Genomic DNA, 13,978 nt, shown 5'->3' with positions numbered 1-13,978 from the left:
ATACCTTGTGTTGTGGCTGCTGCCATGGTAACTCTGTTTGTCCAGCGAGTGACTAAAATATGCAGATGAATGGCACTGACGTGAGTGACTCGCTAGGGAGTCCATCTTGGAACACAGCAAGGTGTTGCATTTCGCAAGATCATTACAAATCTCTTTGTAACTGATATATAGATAAGCAAAGGACATTCCTCCTGGGCTGTCCTTCCTCTTTGTGTAGTGACTCTCCGGTGTGTAACCGATATGTATTTGTTTTGGTTTTTTCCTTCTGTGTCCTACACCTTTAAATCTCTATGAACGGCGCTATTTCAAGTTCATTTCAGTGCAGACCTTACGTTTCCATAGAGATTTGGGGTTCCTCTATTTCTGGGCGCCCAACATGAGACAGATTAAAAGGCCCTCATTTTTCAAGGCTAGGAGCTGCCGGTGTTGCCAAACCCCAAACATTCATAAATCGCGAGTCCTTTCCCCAGAAAACACGAGACGGGACTAAAAATCACCAGTTTTTCTTTTTCAAACAACAGCTGAGCGTTTCATGCAGTGTCATGATTCCAGCAGCGGAGGCTTTAAGAAAAACACTACAGATCTCAAGATGTGTGATAAAATCTTGAAAGTTGGCCACGGTGCTTTCTGAAAATCAGGTGTCAGCTGAGAATTGGGAACTCAAGGCACCCAGAAATCACTAGTCTCTCTTTGAAAATAAAGGCCTTTACCTTGTGACTTCATTAGGTCTACGTCAAATTACACCAGTTGGTGATCTGGCCCACGGACGTCAGTGAATCCATACTGATCTATACTGGCTGAGGGTCTGGGGCAATGCAAATGTATTTTAATTACATTGAATAATAAGTGTACCAGATCCAAAGGTGGCCGAAATTGGCGTCGACCCATTGAAGCCAAGACAGCAACACCAGTTTACACCAGCAGAGAATAATAGCATTTCTATAGTACTTTCTGGGTCTGATACACCACTGTGTTACTCTAGTGTTACTCCAAGGTGACTCAACTGAAATGAATGGAGTTACACCAGGATACAAATGAAGTTAACACAGTCGTGAATCAGAACCAATCTGCCTTATCATAAACTGGTGTAGCCCCATTGAAGTCGATGGCACTGTGCCAGTTTACACCAATTGACCCTGCATGTTTAAAGCAGTGTAAATGCATTCGAAACCTGATTTTTCAAAAAGACTCAGCCCCCAATACGAGGGATACTTCAGAGAATCTCATAGACTTTAAGATCAGAAGGAACCATCATGATCATCTAGTCTGACCTGCACATACACTGCAGGCCACGGAACCTCACCCCTCACTCCTGTCATAGACCCGTAACCTCTGGCTGAAGTCCTCAGATCATGATTTAAAGACTTCAAGTTACAGAGAATCTACCATTTACAGTAGTGTTTGTCTGTGTTTGTACAATGCCTAGCGTATCAGTGTCCTGGTCCATGATTTGGCCTCTTAGGAGGCCCTACAGTAATAGGAATAATAACAATAATAATTTGGCTGCCTACATGGGAGCTGAGCTCTTCTGAAAATCTCAGCCCAATGGTGAGTGCTGAGATCTTTTTGCAAATCGAAACCATCAAAGCAAACGTCCTGCTTAAAAGTTTGACCGAGTGTTCATGGACGGGTGGTTGTGGGGAAGAGAGAGACAATTGCCGTGTTTGCTCAGCTCTGGTTCCTCAGCTGGAGTACCGTGTCCTGTTCTGGGCGCTGCACTTCGAGAAAGGCGGGGACAAACGGGAAAGAATCCAGAGCACAGCAACAAAAACGATCAAAAGTTTCGGAAACCTGACCTGTAAGGAAAGATTAAAAAAAAACAAAGAAACTGGGCAAGTTTAGTCTTGAGATGAGAAGACTGAGAAGGGACCTGATAACAGCCTTCAAATATTTCAAGGGTTGTTATAAAGAAGACAGTGATCAGTTGTTCTCCATGCCCACTGATCGTAGGACAAGAAACAATGGGCTTAATCTGCAGCAAGGGAAATGTAGGTTAGATATTAGGAAAGGCTGTCTAACTATACAGGTAGTTAAGCACTGGAACAGCTTCCAAGGGAGGCTGTGGAATCCCCGTCACTGGTGCAGTTTCCCTGCAGCAGCCAGGGAGATGGGAGATCAGCGAGACTCCTTCCGTCTGGCTGCAGCGGGGGTGGGACCCTGCTGGCAGAGACTGGTGGCCCTTCAGGGTTATAAAAATGATACCTGTGGCCCTCGAGCCAAAAAAGTTGGGAACCCCCTGATCTAGGTTTACTTGCTCCAGTCCAGTTTCAGAGCAAGGGGCTGCACTAGATGACCTCTTGAGGTCCCTTCCAGCCCGACATTTCTATGATTCTAGGGTATTATCTAAGCAGGAAGGAAAGCTTCACACTGCTCCTTTCCCAGCCTGCATGCTGGTACCAGATTTATTTGCTGATGCTGGTAGCAGCGTAGGGTGGCTTTGATCTCTGTCAGGCACGGGGTTAAGAATGACAGTCCAACTTACACCAGTGTAATCGGGAACACAGTTACTCCATCAGTGTCTATGGGCATTACATGAGTGTGAAAACAGTGTAAGATCACAATCAGGTCCTGGAGTGTGTGGGCCCAGTTTTCCACTGCACCTGGTGTTAGTCATTCAGACTGGTCAGTGATAGCACAAGATCCTATGTGTTCATGGAGGTGATAACACCATCTAAATTGCATTCGAAGGGCAAGATTCACTGGCACTGTATGGGGTGTGAATCATCAGCCCAGAATTTGGCCCCAGGAACTAAAAGTAGGATGAATCAGATTATTTATCAGAATCAAAGTAGATTAAATACTCCTCTGAGAGCTTTGATTTGGAGTTTGCTCTCTCTCTTTCTCTCACACACACACACACATTGACTAAACCGGCTTGCAACTATACTCATTAAAGGACGTAAGTCTGGAAAGCAAGCATGTAATTCCTCTTTCCTTCACAAGGGACAGCTTGCTGTGCAATGCACTGCCGAGCGTGCAATTCAGTGCCAACATTTCCCATACAGACAGGCTAGGACAGCAGGTGGCACCATTCCAAAGGGATGATGCTAGAAGTTAATTGTCCATACAGAATTAGCTCTTGCCTACAATACCACTGACAAATACCCATTAAACGCTTGACCAAGCACTGACCAACAAGTAGTGCAGGGATTGCAAAACTCAACCTGCTACACAGCCGGCTGGGTTGCATCATTTACAAGGTGGTTCACAGTCTGGAGCCATGCAGCCCTGGGGGGGAGCTCTGGGAAGCAATGGGTGGCACATAGCCCCTGTATTGCACTCATGATGAGCAGCTGCTAACCATGGCACGCCGTATCAGAAAATCAGGTCCAAGGAAGGTACTTCAGCGTAAGTGGCAGGAAATCGGGCCCTTTGTCTCATAAAATACTTTAGATAAAACAACTAAGAAATAAAAAAAAATGCAAAGAATAATAAATAAAATAAGCAATGATGATATATGAATAAAAATGCACCATCTAAGTGAGAAAAGCGCAGTATGAAGAGAATAGACACCAAGGCAGCAGCGAGTTCAATTCAGGGGATCTGGTGGAAACACAAGAGCAGAGTGCAAAACGTAGAAAAGCGGTTTCCAAGTTCTGAATTTGTTTCCTTTTGGCATAGCAGGAAATTAAACCATTTTAGTGGCTTTTTTTCCTGTTCGCAAAAAAAAAAAAAAAAAATTCTAAACCAAATTTTTGAACGTTTGAAATTTCAAATGTTTGAAAATTTGAATTTTTGACATTTTGAATTTTCTAAATTGTTACTTTTGTAATGTTCACAATTTTCAATTGTTATTCCCCCCTCTTTCTTTTCCTTTTTCTCACTGAGTGCCATGAAATGAATAATTTCTGGGGTCCTTTACCCTCATGCACTTTTCCCCTTTTCCCACTCTGTAACTTACCACGTGGAGTGTGACAGAATTTCATTTTTCCTCTTACTGTTGCATGGCATGGGAAAAAAGAAAAGGTGGGAGGGAAAAAACCAAAACAAAACCGGACGTCATTCATGCGGTTACATTCTGTGGCAAAAGGAGGGGGCGGGAGCAGGGGGGGGAAATATGTTTTTTGAAAACTAAAGTGAAACAAAAAATTCAATTTGAAGCAAAGCTAAACTGTCACTATGCAAAAGAATAAATGGACACAAACCAGACATAAAAAATGGTAACATCCATAAGTCGGTCGGAGAGCACTTCAATCTCCCAGGACACTCTGCAGCTGACTTGAAAGTTGCCATACTTCTACAAAAAAAACTTCAGAAACAGATTTCAGCAAGAAACTGCAGAGCTGGAACTCATATGCAAACTTGACACAATCAAACTGGGTCTGAATAGGGACTTGGAATGGTTCTCTGATTACAAGAAGTAATTGTCATTGTTCACACATTCTCACCTTCTAATCAATGGTTGTGAATAGGCCTCATCTACTCTAACTGAATGGACTTTGCTAACACCTACCCTCCCCATTGTTCCTTTACCCTTGGATGTATATCTATAGCCCCTATCTGATTTCTGTTTCTTGCATCTGACGAAGTGGGTTGCAGCTCACGAAAGCTTATGCCTGCAGAAATTAAATTTGTTTGTCTTTAAAGTGCTACAGGCCTCTCGTTGTTAAAACTGAAAGAGTTAAGAGTCTAAAAGAAATAAAATAGTTGTAGTAATAGAAAAGGAATTCATGGTTCCAATATTAGGAAATTAGTTTAGGAAAACAATGGGTAAACCCTCTGCTAAAGAAAGGGAGTCTGTCTTTCTTCGCCCTCTGATAAAGAAAGGGAGTTTTTCTCTCACCCTCTGCTGAAGGAAGAAGCACTTATCTAGGCACCAGAGAGGGGTAAAAGGGAGGGAAAGTTTTCTTATCTGATAAGTGAAAGAATGTCAGCTTGAAGAAAACCATTAGACAGAGAGCAAGAGGTAAATGTAAAAGGCGCATGCGTAATAAGGTAATAGAATATTATCGCACACCCTGCATAGAAAATTAGTTCATTAGCATGAACATGGATCTATATATGTTGTATGTGGAAGAAAATGTATGTAATAGGCGGTCGCGAAAGTTGTAAACCTTTTATTTTTTCTCGGCCGGGATAGGGAATATAAACTGTTAAACAAAGAAAGGGGGTGCGCTCCTTACAGAATAGATTTTTGTTCTGGAGTTGTGCCCAGCTTTGCAAACCTGTTATAAAAATAAAACGTAGTTTTTTTTGTTACTCTTTACCTGTATCCGATGTTCTTTATTAAACCCTTTTAGTCAAAGTTATTATTTACAAAACCAAACTAAACACTTGGTCTTCAGAGCATCCAACTGAAAAATGTAACTGAAAACGTTTTCCTGTGAAAAATTTCACCTTCGACACAGCTTTATTTTTCGACATTTTCACGTAATGGCTCTAGCTAGCCACTCTGTCTTCCCGTCATGACTCCTCCTCCTTCCTCTGATGTTTCTTTCCAACATAAGGCTCCCTTTGTAACCCTACTTAAGCTCAGCATATCGCTACAGTTGTGTCCCAGTACCACCCTGGAACAGAATTACACCTTACCAGCAGATTAGAAGGTAAATGTTTTGTTATTTTCAAACAAAGGTTTCAGTGCATTTTAGCCTCACAATCCATCTATTGCAAGCAGGCACGCAACCTTATACATACCCACGTTGCCTCATAAACCGCTAGCTTTGAAAGATTTGCATTGCCCACTGTAATAGAATACGTGATGATTGATGCCATAAATGTTGAGTTAATGACACATGATATAAAACCATAATATCTCATTAAAGATGATGCAATAGAACAAGCCAGATCCTAATCTCAGTTACAGCAATATATTGTGGAGAACTGTAAATGCCTTACTGTGGATCACACTCAGCAACAAATGGCAGAGCACTTTGCAAAGGCAGGTATGTATCCCTTATGCCCAATGGGGAAACTGAGGCACAGAACGGACATGTGACTTTCTCAAAGTAACACAAGAGAGAATCACCGCAATATCTAGTTCTTATATAACACTTTTCTTCAGGAGATCTCAAATTGCTTCACAATTGTTAATATCTTTAGCCTCACAGCACCCCTACCGGATAGAAAAGTATTATCCCAAATTTACAGATAGGGAACTGAGGGGCTACATACAACTCATAGGGCTGAGAACAGAACCCAGATTTGGGGGTTTGCATGTTAGTCACAGAACCACACTGCTTCCCCGTGCATAACGGTAACTGAAAGATCACAACTTGGCCATGTGTTTTTTGTATTGCTTTGTTCACGACACACAAGCGGAGACGTTAGATAAAAACATGAATGGTTTTTCTCAAAAGTTGCAGCATTGTAAAAGCGTTACTACTTTATTTCTTCAGATCCAGAATGTTAACACACAAGACCCCAAAACAGAGAGAAAAAGCAAGCTGCACGCTAAGGCAAAGCACACAGCTCACCTGCTCATACTTTAGGCTGCCTCTTAGCACGATGGTGGCCAGAACTCATACATCCCTCCAGAGTCGACCTAGCCTGCAAGCAGAGTCAGGAAAAAAATCCCGATCACTGAAAGTAGTAGCACACAATTTGAGTATGGTTTTCAATGCACCACAATTATTACCGAAGTTGTCTCTGCTGGCCAAAGTTCACCACTGCCGTAGCTCTGTTGAAGTCACTGATGATAAATCCGAGATGAATCCGGCCTAGGATAGAAGGGAATTAGTCACGATTACGCCTAATTTGGAACCTCCTTGTATGCTGCAGGTTTGAAAGGCCAAGCAGAACTCAAACAGTATTGGCTTCTTGTTAAATTTAGATTAGGAAAGACTGAAAATCAAAAAAGGAGTAGAGAAGGCGAGAAATAAAAACAAACCAGCCAACACTGAGTTTGAAAATGGAGCAGAGAGCAACATGGGGTAAAATACAGAGATTTCTTTCGGTAGCTAAGCCTTTAGTCTGATGCAGGAAGTGTGGCCTCCTGGATACTAAACTAGGATTAAGGAGAGCTGGGCTCTATTCCCAGCTTTGCAGCTGGGAGACCTTGGGCAAATCACTTCCCTGCTTCGTGCCTCAGTTTCCCCATCTGTAAAATGCAGATAATGCTATGGACCTCCTCTATCAAGCATTTTGAGAACTACTAAGGAACAGTGCTATGTAAGAGACCAGTATTACCATCTGGCCCAACATCGCACTGGAGAAGCGCGTGAGGTTTTAGCATTGCTGGGTTGGAAATTAACTCCTGGTCTGACTTGAACCCCCAACACCAACCTCAGGGTAACCCAGAATCTGATGTGAATGTTGCCATCCCAGCCCATCGCCACTGGGATAGGTGAGTCTGTCTGTCTCCCTCTGTTATCTCATACTTAAATTGGAAGCTCTTTGAGGTAGAGACCCTCTTTTTTCAGTGTTTGTACAGCACCTAGCACCATGGGGCTCCTGGTCCATGACTAGTGGGAGGCAATGTGATTTAGGGCTTAGAGCACTGGGTTGGGATCCGCATCAGAGTTATTTAGCCTTCACTGCAAAGTGGTGTAAGTGTAGAGAGTACCAGAGTGAAAGCAGAACCAGGCTCTAACCCACCCCAGGCCAGGCCAGCTAGCTCAGGTTGAAAGCACCACTAAACTGGGAGGAGAAGGTTTCGTGTGTGGACAGGTGGCAGGTTAGGGGCAGGTATGAGTCTGAATTAACTTGGCAATGAAGACAGACCCTAATTCATTTCAGCTGCAGCAGTGTTGGCTGGATACCTATCCCATAATTTCCAGCTCAGCTGCCCAAAGCAGTGCATTTTGGGAGATTTTTGCAAGGCCACCAGTGCAGCAGTGAATAGCCCCAGGAGGACAAGTTTCAGCTTATCTGCATCCACACTGGCACGAAACAGGTTTGGACCGAACCAGTTTAACTGGGCCAGTTGTTGACCAGTTACAGTGTCTGAGTGTGTGTGAATGCAAAGTGTCCCATGCACATTCTAGAGCCTTTATCTGGAATTTTTAGAAGAGACCAAGGGAGTTAAGCACCCAAATCCCATTCACAGTCAAATGACTCCTTTGAAATTCCTTTAGTGTAGACCAGAACAATAAGGCAGCAGGTAGAGCTGGGTGAGGAATGGGGTTGAGTTTGTTTGGGTTTTTTTCCCCATCTCTCAGAAATGTTCTTTTTCTGCACTGGGATGAAGCTGAGACCACTCAAAGTTTTTCATGAAAAAATGAGCACCCCTGACAGTCAATAGCACAGTGATCAGGGCACTTGCCTTGCAGCTGGTAGACCCAGATTCAGCTCCTTGGTCTCCCTAATTCATACCAGATGCTGCAATCTGTTAGCATGCTGATTGCAGGTGAATGACCTAACCACCGGGGTGTGGGGCTCTCTTGATTTGCATGGAAATTCCCTCCTGAACCTGATTAACTGCTCCTGACTGAAGTACACTGAAGCTGGTATGTTCCCGGGGCGAAGTTTTGTTTTCAACTAACCAGCATTTTCAGATGAAAAACCATTTAGTGGGAAAATCCGCAATCAGGGCTAGCTGGGAAGTTGCCCCAGAGGGGCTGGGGAGCATGGGAGTCTCTTTTGGTCTCCCGGCAGGGCAGAAGGGAAAGAGACGCGGTGTCTGCCAAGGAAGGCGGGCAGAACAGGAAGAGACAAATGATTCCGTCACCACTTAATTGGTGTTATTGTTCCTTATTCTTTAATGCCTGAAATTTCTAGGAGCTTACGTGGGCTAAGGTGGCAGTGAATGGGTTGCAATCCTCCTTGAGTGTGAAAGGGGAAGCATATGGTCTTGTCCCAGCCTGTCTTTTAAGACTCCTTGTAAAATTCTCTTTGGATGACGTCTTTTTTTTTTTTTTTTTTTTTTTAAACGTAGCTGTGTCCGCTTTGGCAGCTCATGGCCATGGCCAGAAATCTGAGTGATGGGGGGGAAAGGAAGGAAGGGGGATGGTAGGAGGAGAAGTGGTATGGGGTAGGAGACAGGGAAGGAAACTGGAGCCGTGGTTTCCAACTTTCCCATACTGGGACCCTTTTTCCCATATGGAGGCATGAAAATCCCATGACAATGAAATCGACCAAAATGGACGGTGAATTTGGGAGGGCCCCACTCAAAGGGTGTTGTGAGGTTTAAAGATTGTGAGGTGCTCAGATACTTCAGTGAGGGAGGCTAGATAAGTAACCAAGTGTGACAGCATCAGAAGAACAGGACTGGGCAGAGACCCAACTGGAGGATAAAGAAAGGAACTGGCTCTCCTGGTGTTTACATTGCTAATTAACTGGGGGAGTTATTCCTGTCTTATGCCACTGTGCGGGAGAGATGAGGTGGGATCGTCTGATGTGCTTGGCGATGTGGGGTTGAAAAAACGAGCCCGACCGGGCTTCCTCCCGGGCGCCACGGCTCTGTGCTCCCCTCACAGGATATGCACAGCTTCCATTCATGAATGTCAGCCTCTCAGGGTACGTTTCCACTGGAGTCCCGCGACATGGCGGCGGCTGGCCCGGGTCAGCTGACTCGCGTTTGGGCAGCGGGGCTCGAAATTGCTGTGTAGACGTTCGAGCCGGGGCTGGAGCCCAGGCTCTGGGACCCTCCCCCGTCATGGGACATCCCCCCAAATGTCTACACAGCAATAAAACAGCCCCATAGGCCGAGCCAGTTGATACGGGCCAGCCGCGAGTGTAGACGTAGTCTTAGGGAAGAGAATTAGCTTCGAAAGCCACCCCAGTTTTTGCTTTCACACGCTCCCGTGCAGCCTTATCTTATACAATGGGCTCCTGGGGGGGCATTAGTGGGGGCACAACGTGGGCCTCTGTTAATTTACCTACCTTATTACGGTGGCATTTGCCATCTCTGCGGGAGAGAGCTACACACTGATACAGCCCTTCTCACCTCAGGGCTTAACCAACAGGAAGGACCAAAGCTTTACCCGAGACATCTGGGGGGTCCATCTGCCTGCTGTGGGGTTCTAAGCCGTCCTGTGCACCATCCGCCCCCGGCCCGGGTCAGAGACGGGACACTGCACTGAAGGGACTGGATCTGTTCCGAGTCTCATTTGCCCTGCCCCAGATAGATCCATGGTACTGGGCCATTGCCACGTGTCTGCATCAGTTACCCCCCTGCATCGCCACTTCATATACGCCTCACATGCCTGAATTGGCTCGAAAGAAGCCCGTTGACCCGGGCCGTTATGTTTGTGGTTAGCGACCCCTCAACGGTTGAGGATGATCTTTCACGGGTTTTATTTAATGTGGGTCCTTCGGTGACTGCGGAGCCCGATCCAGATTCGTGGGCAGACGTTGCAGGTGGTGGTGGAAGGCCGGACCGGGCCCTGAGGGCTGCATGACCCTTGTCTGTCCTTTTCTTTTCTGGCGTTTTTCTGTGACCAGCACAAGGCCATTTCCCTCAAAAGCGGCCGCTCCTTCTCTGACAAGTCGGCACCAGTTAGCCCGGTCTCGGGCCGCTATCTCCCAGGGTGTGAGGTCGATGCCACGTCTCTGGATGTTTGTCTCCAGGGTGTCTTCAAAGCCTTTCTTTGGGCCTCCCTGTTTCCTTTCCCCTTTTGTGAGCTGGGCGGAGAGCGGTTGTTTTGGTAGGTGTGCAGCGGCCGTGCTGGTGCTGGATAATCAGGGCCTCAACGCTGAAGATGTTGGCCTCTGTGTGGGCACTGACGTTAGTGTAACGATGCTCTTGCTTTATGTTCTAAAGCCAGGCCTATTCCTCGCTCTGGATCTCTTCTCATTCCTCGGTCGCCTGCCCTTTGTTGTTCAGACTCCCTGGGGCAGGGATGGCTTGTTTATTTGTGGCACGCACCTCGCCGGCCTACGGCCCGGTCAACAGCATTGAATGAACTAAGGAATAAAACCCCGCTAGGCAGGATAAACCCGTGCCAAGAACAGGAAGAGGTCAGTTCTAGTGCGGTGGGAGTGAATTGCTGCAGGCTGGCGGTGAGGCATGTAGGATCCCAGTGGTTTTTCTGAACTAGCTGGATTGTCACATTGTGCAGTGATGCAAGAGCAAGTTTTGTTTGTCAGCTTGCCCGGCCCCCCCACCCCATCCCCGCCCCCGCACCTCAGCCCAGAGGGTTTATAACAACCAAGTGTTATAGCCAGGAACTGCCGATTGCCACCTTCAGAGACCAGCCCACTGTAAATTGCTTCACATACCTGGCCAAGGCGGAGCACGGACATCATCAGCAGGAAGGAAAGGAACACCCTGAAACGGAGCTGCCTCTCCCACTGAGAGAGACACACACACACAGCAGGATTCATGCCGATGCTGCTCGGCCTACCCCCATCCCCTCCGTCCCTGCAGTAAGATACAGAGATGCCAGTCCCTGCTGCTGGCTTGGTAGGCACAGGGTGGCTGCGGGCTTCCCGACAGCAGTGTCATGTCAATGTCAGATGGGACTGGTGGGAGCTTCCACATAGCAGTGCCCTGGCTGGATGCTCCCCATAGCAGCCTGCAAACAGTTCCGCCAGACAGGACGCCAGCGGTGTGAGCTTCCTTACAGCCATGCCTTCTCTTAAAGGGCCAGCTCAGGCCCCATCGTAGACAGCCGTGTAGAGTGGGGTGAAGGGAATAAGGTGCCTGTACCTTGCAGATCCTGCATAGAGGCTGCCCACTCTGTGCACAGGCTGTTACCAAATTGCACGCCCCCGGCACTGGAGCCGCTTGCCCCCGACCAGGCTGGGAGGGATGGGGGAGTGGGTAGAGCCCCAGCTCTGTGGGTACATACCCTTGAACCAGCCAGTAGAGTTGGCCACCCCTAGGTGCTGCAGGGGGAGACAGCCACAGCATCCACACCTGCTGTCTTTATCACCCTCGCCGGAGCCCCTCTAACACGAGTCGGTTCCCCCAAGCGGGGGGCTCGCCCAAGCTGCCGTGTAGACTTACCGTCAGCGTCCTGGCCTCTCTCCATGGCAGAACACCTCCCGGTGCTTCCCCTGCGGCCACGGAACTCCACGCCACCCCTTCCACCGTCCCGTGCATTGTTGGCGCTATCGAACCCTCCGCCGTTCTCCTGCAGCAGACGCCTGGCAACACGGGCTGAGATCCTGCCAGCGCGAGCTTCCCCACTGCAGCACCTGACCAGAGGCAGCCGGGGGAAGAGAGGTCAAGGGACATAATAATAAATGATTCTATGAAGGACCGGGAATTCTTAGGGCTCCTGGGAGAAACGCGTTGCAAGGAGGGATTGAGAGAGGGGAGGACAGGAGGCTGGCATTGAGATGTGGGAGGCTGTGCGTGTGCTGGCTGCCATCTCGGCTTGGACGGGGAACTTAAAGGCATGAATGTCAATAGTTGGAGCTAAGACGCCAGGCGCAAGCCATGTCCTTTGTGGATCTGGCAGAGCGGGGGAAACGTAACACGCACAAGCCAGTGACCTCCACATGGAAATATAATTTCATCAAGTAGGTCTCAAAGTGCTTTACCAGGGAGGCCAGTATCATTATCTCCATTTTACAGCTGGGGCAACTGAGGCACAGAGGCTTGCCCAAGGTCACCCAGCAGACCAGAGGCAGTGCTAGGAATAGAATTCAGCTCTCCTGAGTCCCAGTCCTGTGCTCTATCCGCTAGGCCGCACTGTGGAAGAAGGTGCAGGAGGGGTGGCGAGGTACATGGCTTGACAACAGCAGGGATAGGGATGAGGGGAAATGAAAATAAGGAGCTGAGCAGTGCAGGGTCTTAACAGCAAGGACCAGGAGTTTAAAATGTGTGGGGACTCCGGCAGTGTGAATTCCGCACCACAACCCAGCCCACTGCCCCGCTGGGGTTCCAGCGCTGTGAGCTTCCCTGCAACAGTGCCCTGCTACTGCCCTGCTGGGATTCCAGTGCTGTGAACTGCAGTGCCCAGCCAATGCCAGTGGCCTACACCCTTCTGAACTGCTGTACCCTCTTTGTGCCAACTCAGTACCTGATCCAGACCCTGCAGTAAAAGAGACTTTCAACCCCCTATTGAGTTACTTTAAGTCCATCTCTCTTTATTTTGGACTGATCATTCTTAAGGAACCACCTCTTCCCCCATATCAAATGAAATAAGCTAGCCTGCTGACCTGGCAATGGGATTTTGATGACTGATTCATTGGATTAACAGATTCCAAGAGATCCTCATCGTCATTGTGATAATCTAGTCTGACCTCCTGGATAACACAGACCCAAGAACTTCCCCCAAAATAATTCCCTTTGAACTAGAGCGTATCTTGTTTAAAAAAAAAGAGAAAGGGGAAAAAAAAAAAAAGGATCCGATCTAGATTTAAAGATTGCCAGTGATGGCGAATACACCACAATCCTTCGTAAACCATTCTAGTGGTTAGTTCCCCACATGGATAATGATGCTCTTGTTAGAACCAAACCACAAATGAGCAGCCCACAAATAGTGCAGGAGAGAAAATCTTGCCTCATCTTTCAAGAGCCTTTAGTTTCTCCATCTTCTATGTGTGAATTTTGCTTTGCACCTTATCATTATTTTTTAATGATTGGTATTATGGTAGCACTTAAAAGCCCCACCTGAAATTGTTGACCCATTCTGCGAGGGGCTGTAAAAACACCAACGATGGTTGTAAGTTGTTCAAGGGAAAGTTTGTCCCCTTTGAAAATGCCGGTTTGTCAAAAATGAAACTGAAAATTTGAATCTTTCCACAAAACTGCATCAATTTTGATTAAAAAAAGAAAAGTCAGACTTATCAGAATGGATCCTTTTGATTTTTTCCCTTTCAAAATGTATTTTATCTGGCATTGCATTATAAATTATGATATATGTTTTAAAAATGAAATATTTGGATGGACCAAAAATGGAATATTTTAGAAAAGCCAATTGAGTAGGAAATGTGGAATGTTTCTGGTTTTGTTCCAATTGGGAATGAAAACAAATTTCCAAAATGTCAAAATTCCCCGCAGAATGGAAATTGTGAGTTTCAACCAGTTCTAACAACCTCATAGTAAGGGATGATCTCTTCCCTGAACCTAATTGAGCAAAGGGTGGGGAAAAGAACATATTGTTTTAGCCCCATTTTGTAGATGAGAAAATGGGAACCATAAATGGTA

Source organism: Emydura macquarii, unplaced genomic scaffold, assembly GCF_026122565.2.
Source record: "Emydura macquarii macquarii isolate MOO-44397 ecotype Brisbane River unplaced genomic scaffold, CSIRO-AGI_Emac_v2 contig_2994, whole genome shotgun sequence".
In the NCBI taxonomy this organism is placed as follows: domain Eukaryota; kingdom Metazoa; phylum Chordata; order Testudines; family Chelidae; genus Emydura; species Emydura macquarii.
Note: the sequence above shows the minus strand (reverse complement) of the source record.